The sequence below is a fragment of the Hylaeus anthracinus genome, unplaced genomic scaffold (genome assembly GCF_026225885.1).
Source record: "Hylaeus anthracinus isolate JK02 unplaced genomic scaffold, UHH_iyHylAnth1.0_haploid 4, whole genome shotgun sequence".
Classification (NCBI taxonomy): Eukaryota; Metazoa; Arthropoda; class Insecta; order Hymenoptera; family Colletidae; genus Hylaeus; species Hylaeus anthracinus.
In genome coordinates, this window is record NW_026535289.1 from 11,718,280 (window position 1) to 11,742,136 (window position 23,857).

The 23,857-nt window shown below is 43.8% G+C and overlaps 2 long non-coding RNA genes across 3 annotated transcripts in view; one reads left to right on the plus strand and one right to left on the minus strand.

The window, feature by feature from the left end:
- The window catches only part of LOC128894981 (uncharacterized), a 103,936-nt gene that overhangs the window by 33,825 nt on the left and 46,254 nt on the right, over positions 1–23,857 (minus strand). The window lies entirely within an intron of this gene.
- Positions 3,623–23,857, plus strand: part of LOC128894982 (uncharacterized) — a 127,534-nt gene continuing 107,299 nt past the window's right edge. Inside the window, exon 1 of the long non-coding RNA XR_008461651.1 lies at positions 3,623–4,256. This is a non-coding gene — a long non-coding RNA (uncharacterized LOC128894982). The remainder of the gene's footprint in view (positions 4,257–23,857) is intronic.

The following is a 23,857-nucleotide window of genomic DNA, read 5'->3' on the forward strand; positions in this document are numbered from 1 at the left end:
TGTAGCTCGTTGGCTTTGGAGTGCGTGAGGATTTGCGGCAGCGAGAGAGGTCTAAGCTTGCAGAGCACCCTATGCGACGGCCGAGCTGCGGTTAACGCCGCCGTGGATACGAAACCTTTTTCACCTTTCCGCAATTTTTTTTAGAAATTGTCTTTCGTGCTTCCACGCGTTCATTTTAACGGGGTAGGAAATTTTAATTTTGTTTGGGTTGGATAACTCGTTCGCGGTCAATATCTCTGAACGGTTTTGGAAAGTGTTGGAAAATGAAATCAAAATAGTAGAGTACTAATAGTAGAGTACTTCTAGCTTTCCACGATTTCTTTTTAGTAATTATCTTTCATAGCCCCGCATTTTTATTTTAACATTGGGGGCAATTTTTAATTTTATTCCGCTTAGAAATTAATTGCTTCACAGTTAATATTCCTGAACAATCACAGCTCAGGACTCAGACCTAATCCAGATCTAACTATTTCATTTCATTTCATTTTATTTTCTAACATATCGTTACAACGAAAAGTGAAGTCAAACGAAATACCAGGCGATCCTCGAGGCAATGAACGAACCCGGAACGCTGTTTCCTCTGAAAGAATTCGAAAGTGGGGCGTGCAGCACGTGTATCGCGACAGCGACGATATCGAACGTTCACAAAAATCGACGGGGAGTTCTTCCAAAGTCGATTAAAAATTTCGCGTCCCGAAACTATCCACGAGGAAGTCGGTGAGAAGTGGCAGCTGGCCTTCGAGCTCCGTTTCGCGCTTGCACAATTCATCGCAGCTCGAGTTTCCTGGGACGTTATCAAATGGAAGTTCGTTCTTATCGACCCACCGAGATCAAAAACGTGGCGTAATGATGCCAATCGGAAATACAATCAACTCTTGAGAATTCTAAAGATTAAAATCTTCGTGGATGAACGACTGCATGATTCTATTTTATATAATTCAAATTGCAATCCGTGGCGAGATTCTTCAAAATTCACCATTTAAAGGGAACTTCGCTCGAGATACAGAATAAAAAAAGGTAACAAAGTGCGGGTACTCGAGGACGAACGGTAACGATGAGCTCGAAAGGGTTTGCGCGATTGTGCGAGTGCGTTAATTAGCGTCGCAGTTACGACGTAATCGCTCGCACTTTGTTTTCATTTGGTACAATTTTTGCAGCATTTGCAGAGCCCTCGCTCATCACCCCTTACTTTCCCTCGTTTTCACCCGCTTGCAATTTCTCCCTTCGCCCTTCTTTCTTTTCCTTTTTGCTCTCTCTTTAACCGTTACGCGTTTCTCGCGAATCCTGACGCATACAGCTCCGGTTCACTATCGTTCATTTTTCCTATAGCGCCTTCGCGCTTCGCAAACTTCTCCACGTGGGCAGCTATTCTTTCCTTCTGTCGCTCTATTTAAAATATGCACCCGTAGTAAAAAAAAAAAAAAAAAAAAAAACAAACCAGAAAATATTTTATCTTCTTTACAACAGTTTTATACCTCCTTTGAACCCTGCCTCTTCGAGACTGCGTCTGCATTCACTCCGCGTCTTTACGTCGGTTTAATATAAGAAGGTCTACAAAGTTAAGCGGTGTTCGTTCACAGAAGCGTCGCACAATGAAAGAGAAATCCGGCCTGCTCGAGCAAGATGTAATTCCAGACGGGGAAAACGAGTTTACCGACAAATTTACCGAAGCGCGGTTCGATCGAGACGTTTCCCGGCAGTCGAACGAAGGATAGTTGACGAGAAACGAAAGGGAATCGTATTTCATGCCGCGTCTGCGACGTTCGGGCCTGGAAATATTGGCTTGCTCGAGGCCACTCAGTGGCCGACCCCCACCGAGAAGTCTGGATGCCTGGCCACGCCCACTCTAGCCCTTTGCCGAAATGTATAACGCTTTACGAACTTTTCGGGACTACTCTCGGCTCGCTTATAGCGTAAAAATAACAAATTTTGTTTCCTTGCGACATACAACCTAGGTCAAAGTACAACTTCGCGGTCTTCGAGCTCGTGAAATGTCTGACAACGACCTAGACTAGGCCTACCTCGTTCCATTTCTCTCAAATGTTCGCTCTAGGCGGCCGGTGCGGCCCGATTCGGAAAAATATCAGAATTGTCGTAATTGAAGGCGTCGAAACAGGAGGGGTCGGCGCAATTACCATAAAAATACTGGCACGCTCGAGTCACCGTGTTCGTAGTGAACCTCTCGCCTCGAACGATCCTCACGCGACACCAGACTCGTCCCTGCTCTTCCCGGAGAATCCACGACGTCGCAACCGTCATCCTTTCACTCTAGATTACCGTTGTTGACATTTCACTCGAAGCAGTCGTCTTTAACGCTCCGCCAGGCCGTCATAATGGCTCTCTCGCCTTAAACTCGTCGTCTCCGTCTGCTCTAATAATCCTGATCCTCAATTTTCACGACCGCCCGTACACCCGACGGCGGAAACGGGAGGAGGGGCTACGTCTTCGCCCGACGGCGTGAGACGGGACAAAACCGAAGCAATTTGATTCAAGGACAATTACGCAAACTATGGCAGCTCCAAACACCGCAGATGGCATTAGAAGCGTTGCCAGCGTTTGCGGAGCGTTTCAATGTTGGTTTAAACGCCCTGTGTGTCGCGCGACGGCCTCCATGGTGCGTTTAATTTTAAAATATCAAAAACAGATAGAAACGCGACGGCACTCGAGCGCTTTGAATAATGCCGAGGAAGTTTCGAGCCTAGTTGACGGAGAAATTATGAAGCGAATTACGCTGCTTCGAGGATTTATGTTCCCAAATGTCTGCGTTAATTAATTTTACTATTTCCATAGCTAACAGGTGTTTCTGCTTACGCAGACTGGGAGGGTTTTAGAGTTACTAAGTGGTTCTACTCGGGCGATCCTCCCCTAATTATTTTGCATGAGGGCTGCGAAGGAAACATTGTGCGAGCGTTGAAGACTGATTTTTCAATTCAGTCAGTCCCATAAATAATTACACTGTATGTTTATTAAAGAAATCTGTCTAAATTAAATGACAGGATTAATATTTTCAAATATATATATATTTCATTATTAATACGTGCAAGTGCAATGTTTATTCGTGTATATTTTTATAACGAGACATTTACTTGAAAATAGCAAAGCTATCATTTAATTTGGATAGATTTTTTTAGCGGATGTAGAAGGTTTATTTATAGAACTGACTGTAATTACTGAGTTAATCAGGCAAGCATACCCTAATTATTTCCGCGATACTTCCACCTCAAAGAATCACCTCCATTTTAGTTCAGAATGATTCAAAACGTTCTATTTTTAAAAAAATACAAGAAGATGGATTTTTTTACCTCACTCGAAGATGATTCCAGGGTAAATCAGGCAACCGTCCCCTAATTATTTCCCTAATCCTTCTACCCCAAAGAGTCACCGCCATTTTACTTCAAAATTCTTCCAAGCCTTATATTATAAAAAAGTACAAAAAGATGTAACAGTAAAGAGAGTAAAGAATTTTTCGAATCGTGCTCCGAGAAACAGGAAGAAGATGGATTTTCTCTAGCCCCAGCCATCCGAGCTGGTTCCCTTTAAGGAAATTGTCGTCGAGCAAAGCCGCGCCGCTTTGTACGAGCCGCGCGCAATCTATTTGTCCTTGGACCGCTATCCCGCCGTCGCGGGGAACTGCCGCGAAATGGAATGGAAGCCACCCAGGAGGACAGGGAATAACACTTGGCGACAGCGGGGGAGAGATTCTCTCCCTCGCGCGCAATTTCTCTCCGCTGTCGTTGAGAAAAGGACGGGTCGCGTGCTGACTCCGTGGCGTCTCCTTCGGTGTGCCCCTTGCCCCTGGCCGCGGGGGTTTAGTCTCTTTCGGTTGTCCTGGCGTCGTAGTTCGCCTGGCGAGGCGGTTTTGGCGCGACAGAATGGCGGAAGAGAGGAAAAAAGACCTCCGAACGAGATGAAAGAAAAAAAAAAAAAGAGAGAGTAATAGAGAGGGTCGCGATGGAGGAGTTTTAGAGGAATGCGGGAATTAAGGCGGAGAGAGGAGGAATTGTTACGGTACAGGATGCAGTCGTACCGAGAAATTCATATATCGAGATGTTTTCTTCTGAAATTGTCCCATAACATACAGAGTGGTCCAACTCCCTTCAAATTTCCTTCTTCTTACTTTTTATAAAAATCTCCACTTCGTTATTTATTATAATAACACATGTCTAAATTCTTAACTGTTTCAGTCCAGAGTACCATCGGCCTCCAACCCTCAAAACGAGGCCACCGCCAAGCCTTAAGTGGGCCAGGTAAACGGGGTAAGTAAAAACGGTAGCGGATGAGTAATAGAGGAAACAACGAGAGACGGGAGGGGGTTAAGGGGGCGCGAAGAGATAGCGGAGTCTCCCTCGAAAGGGGTGCGGATATAAATAAAGAGGGTGCGCGGGAGGAGACGCGAGATCAGGGGCGGGATCGCGGGGAGGGTGAACAAACGCATAACCGAAAGACCGAGCGAGTGAGACAGCGAAAGAGGCCCGGGCAAGCAAGCCGAGGGAAATTAAGCAATTAGTAACTTTGCACCGCAGCAGCTCTCAGCGAGATTTGATTATGTTTTCGGTTTAAGCACTCCGAAGCGAGGCAGCTTCGTTCCCTCCCCACTCCGCGTCGGTTTTCCGTTCGTCCCTGCGAGAGAATTCGACGCGGGCCAGGCGTGGGTGCTTTTAAGAGGTCGTCGGCGTATATCCGCCACCGCAAACTGAAAGGGGTTTATACGTGCCCCGCAGGGCCGCTACGGGCTTCTGTTTCTTCGTTTCCGCGATTCTGTCCGACCCTATTGTTCTTCGATTCGAGAGCTCCTTATTACATTTCCACCGCGCGCCCGAGGGAAACCGACGAGGAAAACCGTTGAATGCGCGAACACTGTGGCGACGATTCGTGGATTAATGGCGCGACGATTACCGCGGGGACCGCCATTACGGCGAGCAACCGGGCTGAAAATTCGCGCATCGATCGAGGCGACCGATTCGGCGAAAAGGAGGCCCGTTTCCGTGGTGAAGTAGGTAGGGAAGTTAAAATTGAGGAGTAAGGATCAAATAATCTTGCTAAAAATAATGATATGTAGCGTCGGATGACTTGATAGTTCGAAAAATATTTAAATGTAGAATTCCGTAGCGTGTTCATGGAAATCCTAGTGCTACTAATCAGAAAATATTTATAACTGAAGTTTCTGAAGTATTCTGAGAACTCTTTGTATCAGTGACGGTGTATTACAGTCGATAAAGTGTTGGACACATATTCCAGGTCGAGAAAGGGAGGAGATGGGCGATTGGTAACGTAGAATCCTATTTATCAAAGGATTTAGCAATAGTGTCCTCTACAATACCATCAGAGCTTTCTATATTATCAACTGGATCTTCTGCATTACCAATAGAACAATCTACCTTATCGACGACGTACTCTATATTACCAAATCACGAAGGAAAAAAAACATTGATTTCTATAAATTTTCACATCATTTACAACTACGTAGTATGGAAAATCTACATTCGAAATCTAATCAGAGAACGTATTATTACCATAAGAGATTAACCATACGAGATAAAATAGTGCCTAGTGCTTGGGTTTCGATAGAGTGATCTTTAAATGGAGATACATGCCGATTCGTGAATCGACTCCGAGCGTGCAATTAATCTCGCGCAGCGTCGGTCGGGGTTGGTGAAAAAAAAACCCCGTTCGCTGTCTTGACGAATTGGCTTGGGGAGCTCGTCGAACCGACGGGGCGGATTTAAATAAAGGGAACCGTCTCGTGGATGCAAATGAGGGTTCGCTCGAAAGGACGTAATCAACGTAACGAACAGGGCTTCTTCTCCCCGGTTGTTTTCCAGCGCGATCGAAATTGCGACATTCTTTCGCGAGGGGCCACTTGTTCGACCGAAATAACGAAAGGAGCCGCCGCGGCGCATCAATGAGGATTTCCGTGGAGTGCTCGTAGGCAAGAATTTTGATGAGTTGCGGTAAGACGCGAGCAAACACGGTCAAGAATTCCTGATGTAACAAGCCCAGGCCGTACGCCAGATTCCAATTTCCCTCTGTGCCCCGATTTTCCACTTGCACTGCTTGGCACGGAGGTCCGTCAGGCTACGAACGCATCGATCACTATGCAGTGGAATGGCTTAAGCAAGAGATGGGGGAACCACGTTCGATTTATAAAAATTTTTAACGGTAACGTAATTGCAAAACGTAAAACATTTGATCAGAAATGAAGTACAACCAATGCGCCCTCTGAAACATGTACTTAAGAGTTTATTATTAACAATGTTTTTACTGCTAACGTTTTTACGGCCATCTGCCTTATCGATGACGTACTCTACGCTACCGACAGAACGTTCTATCTTATCGACTTTTGGTATTTGTCATAGCTACTTACATCCATTGTTCCACATTTTCGCGACCTCGTGGCAGCCTGAACCTCGTTTCGGAAACACAATAACACCGACGACGATGATCAAAGCGTCGCGACGAGAGGGCCGTCGGGTGTCAGGGGCTTAATTTTTCACGCAAAAAGCGTCCGCGCAGCAAAATCTCTGAAAGGGTTACATTGTTACGCGCCCGTCTGACGCTGTCGCTCTTGCTCCGTGGTCTTTGCGCGCGTCCCCTTTTTCTCGGGAATCTTTGTCCCGGGAACGAAACGGCCTTGTCAGCCAACGAACAACGGGGAGGAACAACCGGGACGGCGAGTACAGCGACGTTACCGGCTTTATTAGCGACGCTGGGACCGACTATGGTCGCCCCAAGACTCCTGGGGAGCCGAAGGGATTGCTATCTGGATGGAGATCGGAATTCAGAGATCAGAATATTGGGTAAAGATTATTTCGTTATTCTTGTTAAACGATGTCACGATTTTTACAGTGAATGTAAAAATTATTAGACAAATTATTGCATTATGAAAGAGAAGTAAGATTTAGAAGGTGCAGGACCACTGTAGGGGCTCTTCAAGAAGCTCAAACCAGAAAAAGTATACCGATAATGGAGGAAGAATGAAATTGGAAGATACGTAATTATAACACGGTGGATGTTTATGCAAATTCAAAATTATATTAACGTATTAATTACATCGCAACGCGTACTTTATTATTTCTATTTACACATTTATACGTTCGTACACTTCCTTGTACATTTCCTTGAATTTCCATTTCTCATAAATGCATAAATATCGACATTCCGTTAATTATCTCCGCGCACAAATGAAACAAATAAATATCGAGGTTGGAGTCGAATCGTCGATGTTCCACGGAATCTTTTATCGTCGTCTGGCTCCTCGTAGTACGAGGGCCCCTTCCGATCGTAAATGTCAATAAATACATAATGGAATCCTCGAACGCCTCTCCTCGGAGGCAGCCACCTAAATTACTTATTCACGACACCTGTTACGTAACGAGCCGAAGCGATGAGCCGTCTGCAACCAGTAGTAAACAAGGATTTCTTTAATTAAGCGACCGGACGCCGTTTCCTTCGTTTTCCTCCCTCTTCACGGTTCTTCCGTTTTCCGGGGTAGACAGCCTCGAGACTTTATCTACCACCCTCCGTCGACGGTCCTCCCCGGTATTCTCGTTCGCGAAGTGTTTCGAACAACCGGAGTTCCCTGGACGAGGGGGACGCGGAAGTTATTTACGCGCGCCCTCTAGCTGCCGCATTCGGTGCACGGATACACGAGGGGCCGGGACGAGGAGAGGTGGCAGTGGTCGGTGAAAGGGTTTGGAGGTTGTTACATGGCCTTGATAATGCGATTTTTTTCGTTATTATTCCCTATATTTATTTTTATCTCATTTGTTTGGCCGTTGAGAAGCCTGAGGAATTATTTTATTCTTACAGGGGTTGTAGCTATGTAATTGTTGACGCTATTCAATATCGCCGACCACAACCAAATGCTGTCACAAATCCTCTCAGACAGTATTTCCGTGTAGATAGTGTACACAGTAACTGTATGCAATGTTCCACCTCTCCTCTTGCCAAAAATAAATACATCAAACCCTCTCAGACAGTATTCTCCTGTAGACAGTATACGTTAACACCATTCAGTATTGTCTCCCCCACCGAAAACTGACTCGACTCGGAATTAAAAATTTTCAACGACCAATAACAACAGCCAAATAATCCAATTTTCATTCCCCCGGCACTATTCACCCCCAAAGATTGATTCGCCCCTAAGAAAGCCTCCCCGAAGTTCCTCGCACAATCGCGTTAGATCTTCGGAGACCAAAGAAGACATTCCTCCCCGGTCTTCCAGTTCTCAGAATATTCGTGGCGAGTCCCCTGGACGCGGAAGTTATTTACGTGCGCCCTGTGGCAGCCGTATCTGCCTCACGGAAACGCGACAGAGGGGGTGACAGCGGCCAAGGGCGGACGGGGAACAGGATGAGGGGAAGGGTGAAAGGGTTAGAAAGAGGAGACGCGGCGGTCTGGACAGAACGCCGGACCTGTCCCATGTGGGTTCCGTTAATTAACCGAGTCTACCGAGTTCTATTCCTCGCGTTGTATTACCCCTCCTACCCTGACCCCTGGCCGCAGAACCCTCGATGGCACCTGGGGGTTGCGGAGAACCCCCATCCTTTCCCTTATGTTGGCCACACTGGCATCCACGCGTTGGCGACACTGTGCACTTACACGCGATGCCATTTCGCCCGCCGACGCTACCCTCTTCGTCGTTTATATTCCCCGTGATCCTCCCAACCCCCGTGGCTTTCGGTCGAAACCGATGGGGATGACTGGGGATGGCTTTGGTTCTGACATGGACGTACTTTCCGTAATTTTCTGTCTCGGTGCGCGATTCGTTAACGTATCGCGACAGATATTTTTGCGATCCGAGGGTGGGCCCGAGATACGGGTATTGTGCGATTGAAGGGAGGAGCACGTTGATGGCAAATTTGGAGTGCTAGGTTGCCCTGAGGTAGCTGTGCGAGGGAGGGGAATTTTAATTAGCGGATCGAATGAAATAGTCTATTGCAAATTGCACTAGGATATATTTGGGTAAATTATTCTTCGTAGAAAATCGTAACATTTATTACGAATAATAATTATTCTTTCACCATATTCTCGTATCTAATTTATAATTTTTAATTCATTTTTCCTGAATAATTTCCTCGATCCATTACATCCTAACATCTATCGCAAATGACGATACATATTCCCACTGTTTCTCGCCTAATTGATATTTGCGATCCAACTACTCAATTTTTAATACAACCATACTTAATTCCTTCTACAATTCCACAGAATCCTTTTCATCTATCCTTCGTATGCGCGGAGTATTTACGCGCGAGAGAAACGCCACGGCTAATTTTTCCAGGTAAATCTGATTCCGTGTACGCGGAATGTAAATCGAAGAGTAACCATTGTTTCTTGTATTATCACAGCTGCCCTTTGTGGCAGGAACGAGGAGCGCCGGCTACGAAGCCGGGTTTCCCCCTGTACATTCACTTGTGTAAACTTACACTGGGCCGAGGTCTCTCTAGCCGTGCGCTACCTTCAGAGAGGAATAACATGGAAATTCTCTGTCGCGTTTCTGTGTTACCGGAGCGGCAAAATCCACCGTGAGTGGCTGTCGTCGTCGCTTGATGACGTACCTCCATTTTTGTGCTACTTCTCTCAGCCACGTTTCGCAACGAAATACATAGAAATTCGCGTGACGAGGTAAAAAGGTAGATGAAATTAAGCCGAAATAGAGGAGCTTGGCTCCGCGATGCTCTGATTGGTACATATTTAATTAGAAGAACCCTGGATGGGGAAAATTAATAATAAAACGGTGCGTGTTGAATGCAGGAGATTCAAATTTTGGTGAAAATTTGAAGTTTTACTAGGTTTGTTTAAAGATTGACGAAAAATATGCTTTCTCGTTTCCTTTCGTTGGGGCTATGGATGTCCAAGTGAATTCATATTTTTATTTAAAATTTTTAATTTTGCTAGGTTTTTTGGACGATTGACCAAAAATTAGCTTCTTCGTTTCCTTGTGTTGAGACTATCGATGTCCAAGGGAATTCATATTTTTAGAGATTGAGATTAATTCTTATTTTCTTGGAATATCTATTTTATGTATTTTATTATTAATATAAAGTATTAGTTACTTGTATTTATTTCTCACGAACAGAGCAGAATTTCGTTTATCAAAAATAATCCAAAGACGAGGCACACTTCTTTTAGTCGAATTATTATATTGCTTGTAATTTGCCACTCGAATGATTTAATTTTCAATGAATATCATAAGCAATCTATCCGTGTAGAATTACCCTCCGCCATAGCGTTCTGCGAAGGCACGCGCCATTGCCGTATAACAAACTAACGGAAACTTAACGGTGTATCAATTATCCGTGAACTATGAACGTCACGAAGGCATCGATTCTCAATTATTATACGCGCCTGGCCGCGGATTTGCCGCAACGTCAGCTAGAATCCATTGGAAGGGGACTAATTAATTGCGCAACGTCGACCCGCCATTGCGCCTATCTCGTTGATCTAATATTACGTAGGCCTGGGCTCCAGTTTAATAGCAACGCATGAATTTCGAACGAATTCGGCACCCCAAGTGTCATTTACGTAAACACGTCGTTTTCCATCGATTCTGATCGATCAATTTTAATCGCCTTCGTGTCTCTAATCATTCCGAGGATCGTTAGAAACACGACTCTCCGTGTTTCGAACTTTTTCGGTATTCTTGGTATCACTTGGTATCACTTGGTTTACAAATTGTTAGATTTCAAATTGAAAGCGTACTTTTATCAAAATAGCCTATGTCGCTCAAGGATGGTGTAGCTTTCTACAACAGAAAATTTTTTAAAAATCTGTTCAGTAGTTCCAAAGATTAGCCCGAACAGACAAAAATTTTCCAAAAGCGTGTCTGGATCTTCTCAAGCTGAGAAAAAACCACATACGATCTTAAAAAAGAACCATTACTTCGAAATCGCAGACACTTCAATTTTATTTATATAGATAATTTCGAGCATCATTCCAAAACAAGATTCCCCGTATCCCCCAAAATTACTTCTTTATTCTTACCCCATAAATGTTTCACGAATTTCGAACAAATTCACTACCCTAACTGTCGCATCCCCTCGTCCTCCATCAATTCCGACCAATCAGTCTCTGTTTCAATCGCTCTCGTGTCTCTAATAATTTCCAGCATCATTCGAACCAAGACCTTCCTCCTCCATATTACTCTTTTATCCTCATCGGCGAATGTTTCCTGTATCGGCAATCCAATTTCCATCGGCGCCAACGAGCCCCTCCATCGCACAATAGTAGTCTCGCGTTTATTAGATCCCGATTTATTAGATCATGCATACCGGGGCATCTACCTCCGCCTTTCTTTTCTTTATTTCGTCGTTTCCAGGCTGAGATGGGAGCACGTGTTCGCCCGGATGCTCGAGTTACACGGGGTCGCGGCGACAGCTTGGCAGCGTTGGGGGCGGGGAGTGCGGGTGCGGGAAACAAAAGTGAGTCGAGTAAGACAATGCCGGTGTATCCGAGCCGAGGAAATGAGATTTATATTAATTTCTGCAGGCGTCGCGGGAATAACAGACGTCGACGACGCCCTTTGTCGTTTCCTCCACCCCCTACGACTCTCTCTATCTCTTTCTCTTCATCCCCGTGTTTCGTACCATCGGTAAACCTGCGTTCGAAGATTTGTCTGCGGGGCTAGCTCGCGATTGGAATGCAGAATCGTGTCTATAGTTCGCAGAGGTTAGATTTCAGGGGTTGCGTAACCGTTCGGTGCTCCAGAAAATGGATTCGTTTTAGAAATTTTGTTTAGGAGAGCGAGTATCGTTCAGGAATCATTTTGTAGTAGCAGAGAGAGGGGATACAGTTCTTAGACTGGTTGGAAATAGGAGATTGGTAATTAATTTTGGTTAGAATGGATTAAAATTGAATTAGGGCATTTATTATTGACATTGCATAGAAAATAATCTTTCCTACGGTTCTTGAACCGACTAAAGGAAAGATTATAAATTAATTCGTTTCACAGTAAACCAAAATTGTCCTCCGGTATTTAGCATTGTTATTTTGCACGGGAAAGTAATCTTCCCTTAGGGAGTGATTAAAGCATTCGTAGAATGATTACTCCAAATTGCATCGACGTTTGTAGAAGATATATGGAGAATGCAGCTCTGATTATTCAGATTGCACGTATAAATTGTTGCCCTCTGTGCTCGCTGATTACCCGCGATTATTTTTAATCTCCGTGAGCTCTTGCGCTCGTCGAATGAGCGACGGTAACGTTCGCGTCGCACGTGCCTGGAAATAGATTATTACCCTCCGGGGGATCAGCCGGCGCTCTGACAATAACGAGCCACGAAAATGCAATCTAAGAACGCGACGACAAATGGCGGAAAGAACCATGGAAACGCAGCCGCGCGATTTCGAGCGACGAGTTTCGTTGCTTTTCGCGCAATTTTCCCTGAATTTTTTCGGCTGAATGTCTTCGAGGTAAGTTCGTACCGTTCTTGTTTAAAAAAACTTATCGCAGAAGTCCTGGATGCAGGACTCTGGATGCACGTTGGCTCTGTATTTCAGATTGGTGTCTATTCTTTTTTTATTTTGACTTTTAAACGATTTCTTTTAAAAGAACGAGGGTTAATTGTTATTATAGATATTGCAATTTTAAATACTTTTTTTTATCACTCACCAGATCGTTGATTTTTATCGATTTGGAATTGACAATTTGCACACTAGATAGAAATTTAAATAGAAATAAAAATAGAAATTTATTAAAAATTTGTTCGAATTTAATGTAAAAGAAACGTCGTTATTTTCCAGTCTGCCTAGCACCTTACTTCTTACCGTATAACAAATTTCGTCACATTCTTCAGATATTTTTATATCATCCCCTCTTTTTTCCTCCCCTTTCCGTATTTCGAATTTTTATACACCTCCCTAGAATTTTGATACAACCCCCTTCTTTCTCCTCTTTCCATCTTCTTCCATTTCTACGAATGTCTCTTGCTTTTATACAAAAGAAAAACGGGCTTCTTTTATTTCCACGTAAAAGAAGAATTGCAAACGCAACCAATATATCCGTTCGATTGGCTCCACGCGAAACCGCGTCTCCTCCATCCCGCCCAGAGTTTTTCACCCAGCGTGTATATACCGGTATCGACGCACCATCCAAGAATGCATTGTCCACGCGCGGAAAGCCAGGGCGGGCGACGCAAAGCCTCCGAAGTATGCCAAACGCCGTGCTCGACAACGCCGTGAACGAGTTTACGTTTTGGCATCGAATTCCGTAACGCGCGAGCGACCCCCCCGGAGCGGCGATAACGATAACGACAGCAACGCGTCCCTCGACACCTGGCGTCGGAGCATGTGCCGCTGTTTCGCGTTCAGAAACGAGAATTTCGTCCCCGACCGACGCGCCGAGGGTAATCTACGCGCTGGAGATACTTTTCGGGGTAATTCACGTTCGTTTCCGCGCGGCGACGGGAATTGTAGCTTTTCGGCGTCGCGCAGACGACTTTCCAACGCGAAAGTTTCGGGACGTGGTTGAGGTCTCGAAACCGCCGAATCGCTGCGGGGAAAATTTATCCAGCGAGGGTCCATTCGTCGCGAATGGACGCGGTTAGTTTAGCAGTTGATCGTGAATCCACGATGTTTGAAATATTGGATCGTCAAGTCATAGGAGGTACGATGGTTAGAAAGTACACAGAGTAGGTTGCTTTAGTAGAGTAACTTTTTATCGCGAGAAGCAGTAGAGAATTCCGGGAAAGTTTCATTTTTGTATTAATTCTCGCTTCACCCCTTCGACCTGTGCACTTGCACTAGGTAATTTTAACTTCGACATTTTCGACATTCATTAATTAATATTTAATTTTAATCGTAACACGAGTTTCCCCTTTAATAAATAAATTCTATTTTAGAATTTGTATATCCGTAACTAGCTTCGACTCGAGTATTTTTTGCTTCTATAAATGAACATTGCGATGTTAACGTCTTGTAATAATCTTAATATAATTATAATAATCTAAATCTTGTAATAGCTGTAGAGTTGTTTTCTCGAAATGGAATTCACGGTGGTTTAACGTGGTTCTTCCAAGCCTGATTGCTCCAATTGCGTGCACACAGAGAACGCCATTTAAATAAACAAATTGTTTCGCGTGTGCTCGCGTGACCTAGGTCGAATCGTTCTAGTCTCCGTCAGGATGGAATACTAACGATCTCTGATCAACCGAAATTCAGCGTCGTATAGAATTGAAACCAATTAGGGGGTTAAATTAACCGACAAGACTGTGCATTCTAAATCCAGTAGATCGAGTCGATGGTCCCGAAGTTATATCATTCGTCAGTCAATCTAAACACGGAATTCAAATTAAAATTGACTTTAAAACTTGTCCGATAAGGTCGAATTCAGAATATAACAGAATATACACAGTCAGTCCTATAAATATAAATTTGATGTTTCCAAATAAATTTTTCATTATAGATTTATGCACATGTAAAATTTATTCATATACGTGTCTATTATAGAACATTTATTTGGTAACATCTGTCATTTAATTTAATAACATTGCTTCGATAGACATCGAGGGTAAGAATATACAGGGTGTCCCAGAATTAGTGTAAAAACCGGAAATGGAATTTGATATCTATACGGGGTGGTAGATGAGACGATTCTGAACCACAGTTTCCTTTGCAAAAACGAAGCTTCACTCGACATTTTCGCAAAGGAAATAGTTCTTCAAAATTGTCTCAGCTACCACCCTGTACAAACATCAAATCCATGAAATATAAATGTATATCAGGCTGGTGCATATATTATTTCTCCAGTGATCGTTCTTTAGAAAATAAACTTATCCGTCATGAATAAGAATACAGCCCCTAATTCCAACGAAATAAGAAAAATACATTTAAAATTAACGAAGAGAAACAGAATCACGTGGAAAGTAGTTCGATTAAACAAACATACAATGTTTCAAAAATATTTCTTACCTTTCAAGTTTCCACCAAGAACGAAATTTCGATTCCTCTAGAATACACCCTGGGACGACTTACTAGAGCCACCTCCCCTCGTTCGGTAGCCAAAGAGGTTCTCGAAGAACTTCGCACCCCTGAACGCCAGGAATGCGTCGCACGAAAGTCCGCGACAAACGGCTCCATCGCAGGTGGGGCATCAATAGCTTCACCTGAACACGTGACCATAATTCCGAAGGTGCGAGAGGAAGGGTAGTACGCGTGTACACGTGCGTGAGCCGCAGGATCGGTACGGTGGCGCGCGGCAAAGCAGAACACGTGACCGGCTTACGTAACATACCGCCTATTGTAATGCCCAATGACAACGCCATATATTAGCCCCCGGGTTTGTCGGAGACGGTGTTGCTATGCACGTTGCCATGAACCCTGTGTCGGTATCCCCTCCTCTCCGTCTCGCCCCTTGGTTCCGAGGGCGCGTCCGCCAAAAGATTCCAAGTCTCGCGACGGAATCGTCCGCGCGGCTAAATTGCGTTCCCTGCGAGCATTCTGTCAATATCGCGGAGGAATACGTGACCTCCGGCCACGCTGGAAGCTCGACTTCCTTTTTCCTGGAAACCGAAACACGGGTGGAGCGTTATTAGAGTTCCAGGGGGGTGGCGGGATGAAGGTTCTTCCCAGAAGGTGGGGAAGACGATTTTTGAGACCGGATCGCAGGACTTGGGAATTGGGTTAAAGAATATTTTGGAGATGAGAGAGTATTTTGGAAAATGATAGAATAGATCGATTCCATTTTGTGGAATATTATTAGTGGGGTGAGTTAATCGATTCTTTTGTGTGAGTTCTCTAGCAAAACTTCAATCCTGATATTCATATACAGTCTTTGTGTTAGGTAGGTTGCCTCGAAGGGTGGGAAAGGGTTAGAAATCGAGGTTAGAATTCGAGGGGTGGACTTCGAAGTCCGGTTCTGTTTCTTTCCAGGTTACCTCAATGGGTGGAAAAGAGAGCTTTCGAAATTGTGGGTCACTGTATCCACCAGGGGTAGGTTAGAATTCCTCGAGGATCACTTCTGTTTATTTCAATTTTTGTAAAATGTTTTACAAACAGAATAGATATTACCTCGTCGATGAATTAAGTCAGCATGGCACCGACCCCCATTCGGAAAACCATAAGTTGAAAAATCAAGAACACACACGGTGTTGCATAAATATCTGCGATCCAAGTACTCCAAGTACTCCAAGCAATTCCTTTAATTCCTCCCAAAAAAAATGTCACCCTTGGCATTCCACTCCGCCGCTAAAAAGTTTGCAACAACCCCAAGATTTCTCGCTTCCAGTCTACGCTCTTAATCACGACGAGCGTCTCGTGCCCGGGACGAAGTACGCGTTTCCCTCGTACTCGCGTAATTACGTATGCGAGGCGACGTGAGGCTGACCGATTAGTATGCCGCGAAAATAAACCACTCGGCCGGGCGCAGTTAGAAAAAATTAGTTCCATCGGCGTCGAGGGGGCATCTGATATACAGCTCACGCAACCCTTGCCAACCGGAAGCGGAGAAGGTAGCGACTTAGTCTGGGTCGAGGCTGGCTCGCGAAGAACCCCCACCCTCCCTTCCTCTCTCTCCCCGGAGGGCAACAATTGTGCATTCATCGGGCCAAGGGGCACTAATTAAAACGCATTGTTTATATTCTTTCCAGGAATACTCCCCCGGGGCCCGCTCAGCCCCCGTCATCCCCTCGTCCACGTCATCCCCGGCATCGCCGTCCCAGGGGTTCTCTTACGCGAACTTCCTTTCTAACTCGTTCGAGATAAAGCGTGACGGAAGTCTCGGGAAGACCCTTCGGAAACGCTCGCGTAAACAATCGGTAGGTCTGGTCGCGTTCTAGCGTTAACTTCGTCCCCTCTGATCCTTCCGAGACACCATGGCACCCCATTCCCTTCAAGGCCGGGGGATGCACCCTGCCCCCGGGACGTCGTTTTAGGAGTTTCAATTTAATACGAATAGTTTCAGTCCTGGCGATGAAAGCCACTGGAATAAAAGGTATATCGAGATTGTAATTGTTGTGTGGACGATTCTGGAAGATTTCGTTGATCGTTTGTTTCATTTTTGAGGGTGTTTAGGAGGGTAGGTGTTGAAATTTGATTATTATGTGGATTTGTCACAGTGAAAGGAATACATGTATCGGGTAGACAAATTATTGTGGATTACTCTGAGAGAATCTGTTCCTCTGTAGTTCATTTTTGTGTATGTTTAAAGGGGTTGTTGGTGAAATTATATTTTAAAGTTGACTCGCCACAGAGAATTAAAAAATATAATAAAATTTCAGAAAATACGTGTATCAGGTACACAAATTCTTACATCATTATAGACCACCCTAAAAGAGTTTCCTGCCTTTTGTGTACGTTGTTCGTATACTTAGAAGGGTAGTCGTCCAACTGAAATTGAAAAATAAATCCAGCACAGAAAATTCTTCTCAGCATTGACTATAATAGACATACAAATTAAAGAGACCGCCAGGTACCCACACTTTCAACTATCCAACTCAAGTATGCAAGTAAAGCACCCCCACTAATTTCAGCTACATCCCCAAAATTTTAACCTTCTCAAGGACCATTCTCTTTTTCACTGTTATCAAATTTATCTTCTTTTTATTATCGACAGTAACTACAGAAAAAATGTTAAATTAAATTTGCTTTAAAGTCCAGCACACCAACTAAAAATATTTCGAAAGTCCTTAGATGAAACACGAACGAATCGCATAGTGGGAGCTGCTGGGAAAAAGGACGGGGTGGAGATAACGTCCCCGGACCATCGGTCGCGACGTCTGTTAGCAGGGGTCGATTGAAAAATCGTCCCTTCGACGGGTCGCCGAAGGTTTCGCGCCAATTAGAGGAGAATTGGATGCAGTTCGGGGCGATACGTTTCACGGCTGCGAATTACGTTCGTGCCTGAATGAGAAAAGATGGCGACGAAGATCGAGGACGGTGGGAAGGGCGACGAGGAAAGCGTGGTAGGGGGGAGGGGTGGTGGAAAAAGAAGAAAAGACCGTCGGAATCGGATTTGCCTGGGACTTTCATTTCGTGTCTCGTAACTCGCGCCGTGAGGGGCGCGGGAGGGTTGACTTGTCGGCGACGGACGTGCCGTGCCCGAGGACTTCCTGTCTCCCGGGGAAATCACCGTCTCGATACAAATCGTAGTCGAGTTTCGAGTCACCGGGAGGAAAATTATAAACCGTTCGTCGGTTTGCAATCCGGGTTCGGTTAACGACAAATTAACCCTCCAATTTCCACCCTCGAGTGCGCTGGAAATCGAGCGAAAGAGTTATTCCAGGCGTTCGAGCCGGAAGAAGACGCTAGGTTCGTCGGACTTTTGATTTCTTAAACGGTTCTGCGTGATCTTTTTTATTTTTCGTATTATTCTCGCGTGCATCTGCAAGTGTAGCTATTACGAGAAGTCAAAAGTTTAGGGAAATTTTTCTTTCTCTCGCTTTATTTATATATTTCATTTTCGCCACATCTGTTTCGCCATATCTGTGTCTTTTGTTTTTCATTATTAATTTTCATGTACCTACGATAATTATTACCGTACTTGGTCTCGTCACGGTCCACCATCAAACATTTATAGTAACTCATTTTCTTCCTCGCTTTTTTTTTTGTACATTTTATTTTCGCCAACTATTTACATTCATCGTAATTTTCGCTGAATTTTATATTGACACACAATTAAGAATCACCCTTGGTATTTCCAAGACGACGCTTCGTACCAGCGCACGATGCATATTCATTGTTGTCCTTGCAAATAATGATATTCGGAACGTGTTTATTCAGTATTTATTTATGCGAATTATTATTCTATTTGAAACGGCCCATCTCGCGGATCGGTGCGCCGAAAGCCCCGTGCCATGGAATTCCGCCTCGTTGAACGCGTGAGTGACTCGCGCATTTTTGAGGGCGGCATTGAATACGAAACGGCTCCAAAAGAGCTGCACGTAATCGCATAGTCATTTTCCCTCACTTCAAATTGCCAAACCGCGCCGGGGATGTCTCGAAATTGCACGGAACAATTGCTGAGCGTGTTCCGCGCATAAAACTCCCTCGAAGAAATGCTTCATTGGTAATCACCATGGGAGAGATCGATTGGCTAATGGAATCTCAATATATTCTCAGTATTCCAGGAAAGGAATTATTAAATTTTAGACCTTCCATGTTCTGGTTAAAAAGTATATTTTATTTTTCGTACTTCAAAGTTTAAGATAGCAAATAATAAAGAAATCTATTTTTCTTTCAATATTTCAGTGTTCTAAACTTTGAATGGAATATATCATTTGTATAAGAGTCTTACTTTTCGAGTGAGTTCATTTTCAAACAAATTTCGAGTTCACGTATAGTTGAATACGAGTTGTGGAGTCTTGTCTGACCAATACTCGCTATTTCTACTTTGGCTGTTTCTACTCTGATTCCTAAACATTGCCATTGCCATTACCCGCTTTAATTAGATCCAACTGTTTAGGATACGGCAATACAGTGAACAGACGAATAATATCGCGCCCCCATCAGCCTGTACAAATACTACTGCAAGTAGAAATAGCAAGTAATAGTCAAACGAGCCAGACGAATCGTACCGAATCGTGCACTCGTGCTCCAAACAATTTTGTAATATTACCTCGTGCAACTTTGACTCTCGTTTCATTTACCCAGCACTTCAAACTTAATTGCAAAACATCTAATTGTTCGTTAATACCCCCCCCCCCCCCCACACCCCCCCCCCCCCCGATGTACATTTTATAAATTTCCAAAATCGTCGACGGTACAGTTTCTTTGCCAAATCTGTCTTTTCACACAACTACAAGGAAAACGTTACTTTTCATAACGTCTCAAATTTGTAAAAGCCACTGTCACGCGTTATGACCATTTTCGCGTGAAGACGCGCGTGGAGATAGAGCGAGGCCGTTCGCAGGGGCGAAAGTACACGGTCCCCTAATAAAAGTGCCAGACGAGTCTCTCCGCGTACCTTCCGCCTTTTCCCCAGCCCCCTGTCCCAGAGATCCCTGCACGGACTGCGAGCTACCCTTCCCTTCTTCCCTACCCTTTTTACCTCGGTGTTTCTCCCCCCCCCCCTTCCATTCGAGCTATCGCGTTAACAAGCATATTTTAAATTTCATCGCAGCCACTTAACGCAACTGCTGTCGTTTTCTTGCCTCGAATTGGCTGCATGACACGCGTTGCAGGGGTCGGTTACGAGACAGGGGGCGGGCTGTAACAATTGCTCAATTACTTCTGAGCAACGTTTGAACAGATGATGGTGGAATCCGTGCGGCGAAAGTTGGGGTTCGCTTCGAAGTTTCCACGGGGAATTTTTGGGCTTTGCCAGTGGGGGATTGGGGAGGTTTCTCGACCGTGACTTGGTTGTCTCTTATTATCTTTGGATAGGGGGTGTGTGGCGAAGTGCGACACGTGCGGATTTGTTTAATGTTTTTACTGTGTCAGTTTTATACAGTCAGTCCGATAAGTATTTCTACCCTCCATGTTTATTAAAATAACTCTGTTTAAATTAAATGATTGGTTTGATATTTTCAAATAAATGCTTCGTTATACATACGTGCCCATAATTATGAAAATAGTCCAATCGAATCAATTTAGCTTAAAATAATGCCGTGTGAAGTAACTGATAAACTCGTTATTCATTTAAATTTATATTTTAGACCACTTTCATAATTATGGAGCTCATAATTATGATATATATGTATAATTCGCTCGAGTACAATTTTATTTCGTTGAATATAAAATATAATTCAATTCAACCTTTCGCCACGATGGAATTTTACGCAACGACATTCCGCAACATATTACCATAAAATGAAAGTATACGTTATAAACTCAACGAGTGAAAGTACGTCTAAAATTACAATTTTGAAAATTACATTTAGAAGCGAACGAAATGGTATTTAATAATAATATCAGAAAAACAAATGCACGTCAAATATACAATTTTACAATTTCGTAGCTACGTGAATTTGTCTGTGTTCCATGTACGGGGTGTTCACTTGCCAGTATCCAATATTTTAGGGAACCATCACGTAAACTAAAATAAAAATTAGGAACGCAAAATTCAACCCTTTGGTGGAAAAATGGTAATCGCGTTCCGGCCGAATTTATAACCGTGTAAAGCGAATCAGCGTTGCGTGTCGGTTTGCTGACATGTGAATGCGCGGCTCGGGTTCGATTTCGTTAATTAATTGCACGTTTTTCGGTGGGAGGTGAGGAAGAGTGGAGAAAGGTCCATAATGGCGGGAGCGGAGCGTCATGTACCACGTTCACTGGATTCGCTCGCCAACTCTTTGGTTTCCATTCGATGTTGTTTACGAGAATCAATTTATAATAATTAAAGTATTTCCGGATAGTCCGCGATTCGTTATTCTATTAGCTCTCGACCTCAATTTTCACGTCTTTGATGAAAATTAATTATGTCAATGTGGAATTATGGATAAAATATTAATTTACTATACATATTGCCAAGCCAACAGAGTATGATTTTCAGGTCTTTGATTTAAAGTATTATCGAATAGGCAGCTCGGTTTACATTCGATTATTTTATTAACCATCGACCTCAATTTTCGGGTCTTTGGTGAAAATTAATGATATGAATGTGGAATCATAGATTCAATATTAATTTCCTATAAAAATTGTGGAGATAATATTAAGAAAGCCAACAATTAACATCGTCTCTGCGAATGTCAATACTTGTTTATCATTTATCATCTCACCGTCCACCAATCAATTTTTTTATCGATCAGGTACTGAAAATTTCCACACTAGATGTCAAAAGATTCTCGATAACAAGGACGATTGCATAAAAGAAAAATAAAAGAAAAACATGAAAAAATAAAAACGTAATATAAATTTATTCGTTTAACGTAAAAGAAACGATTATTATTTTCTGGCCCCCCTGATATCCACCCTCTCGAGCTTCCACGCGTTCCATCATTATTTCGTCAGGTCTCGACCTCAATTTCCAAGTCTCCTTTGAAAAGTTCGAACTCCGTTGCTACTTTCGTGATTGGACCCCGACGAAAAAGAATCGCGATACCTGACGTTCGCGGCGGTGTCTGATGAGGACAAACCGCACACGTGGCCCCGTAGCCAAAATTCTCTTGGCACGGTGATTTGGTACCCGCAGATAGGGGCGAAAGTACGAAACGCTGCATGACGTGCGGTGATGCAGTGGCTACGGATAAAGAGGAAACGATGCCTGCCAAGCGAAAGAGGGAAAGAGCGCGGCTTCCTCGGCACGGAATATCAGACCACGTACCGGGTGTCCTTTTAAACGAGTTTCATTCACCAGGAAAACGAACTCTCGCGCTCGGAGGATCTTTTCAAGAAATCCAACATAGGGGTGAATTTTCTAAGTATTCGACAAGGCGGAATAAAAACGATAGAAGATTACGAAAATGAAGGTGAGGGTTCATCGAATAGACGAAAATTTTTTTACATTAATTCTTGGAAAATCTACGTAAGAGGTTCGAGAGACCCGTTAATATTTCACATTACTTTAAAAATAATTCAATTTCAGGATAACTTTTCTCTATGGTAAAGGATATCGCAGAATTACTTGAAGTTTGGTACAATATACAGGGTGTACTTCCTAAATGGTTGGGAATAGAAAAAAATATTATGAGTGAAAGTTAAATGGTTTTGGATGGTGCACAACATGCAACTAATTTTATGCACTTTTGTGGATCGGTGCATCAGAAAAATGCAACTGCACTTTTTTTTTTTTAAAGGAAATCTATATCTCTGACGATACAGATCCATGCAGTTTTTTGTGCTCTAGAAACAAGTACTAACATAGTTGTGCCCTAAACTCGTTCGTTACGAAGTTATCGATTGTAAAAGTGATCCAAATTATCTCGTTACGAGAGGCAACCGTTCCGTTCCCCGATTGTCTTGAATAGCAACGAGGCAGATCCATCTGGAAATCGTTCTTTTTTCCGAAGAAGCTGGGTGTCGACGCATGGGCGGGGATGAGAAGACAGAGGCAATCGGAGGGGAGGACGGAAATGGGTTTCCCTTCTTGTCGAGCGTTTCTTCTGGACGTCCGTCTTCGAGATGCGAGGAAATCCGTTCTCGCACGACACCTCTCGAACTGGAAGCTTTCTGTAACGAACATGTAAACCACGCTTCACTTTTTCACCCTCCTTTCCTTTTTCCGTTTTCGGTGCTTTCGTCCGGGTAATTTCGTTTTACGTGGATCTGGTCAGGCGACTATTTTGTTGATTATTACAATCCGACAAAAGTACTCCGATCGAATTTTCAGGGCTTGGTCGCGGTTGGCAGGCCTTGTACAATTATATAATCTATTTATAAAAGTATTTTATTTCAAATATTTTTATTTTATACACAGGATAAAAATCGTGGACGAAACCTGATCCCTGTGTTTTCATTATAGCTTCGCGAAAATTTAACTATTTTCACCTCGAAAAAATGTTTTAATCGCACTAAAGGAATGAAAAATTTAGCCAGACCTAACCCGGACCAGTTTAGTACGTCTAGAGTTAAACAACCTCCTCCAACAGTTCCCAAGCATTCGCACCTGAATTTTCACTTACTGGAACGGCTACTCGAAGCCATTCAACCGGTGTGACTGTGAGCTAATTAAAATGTAATTTCCCAAGAAAAATGGAGTTCTCTAACGGCACTTGAACGTTCTCCTTCGGACGCTCGAATTCGAGGGAGAATTTACCGCCGCCTTGAACGTTCCGCGTAACGTATAAGTCGCGACACGGAGCCGTTCTCTCGACCTCACGTTACACTTCTCAATTCAACTCTCATTAACTCTCAACGACTCGGATCATCAGTTGCGGCGACGCCTCCTGCGCACGCTATCAGAGAGTTACGAGCGGTAACCGATCCCTGGAAGTTCTCTGCAAGCACCAAGTTTCGAGCAAACAGGAAAGCCACACCGGTTTTC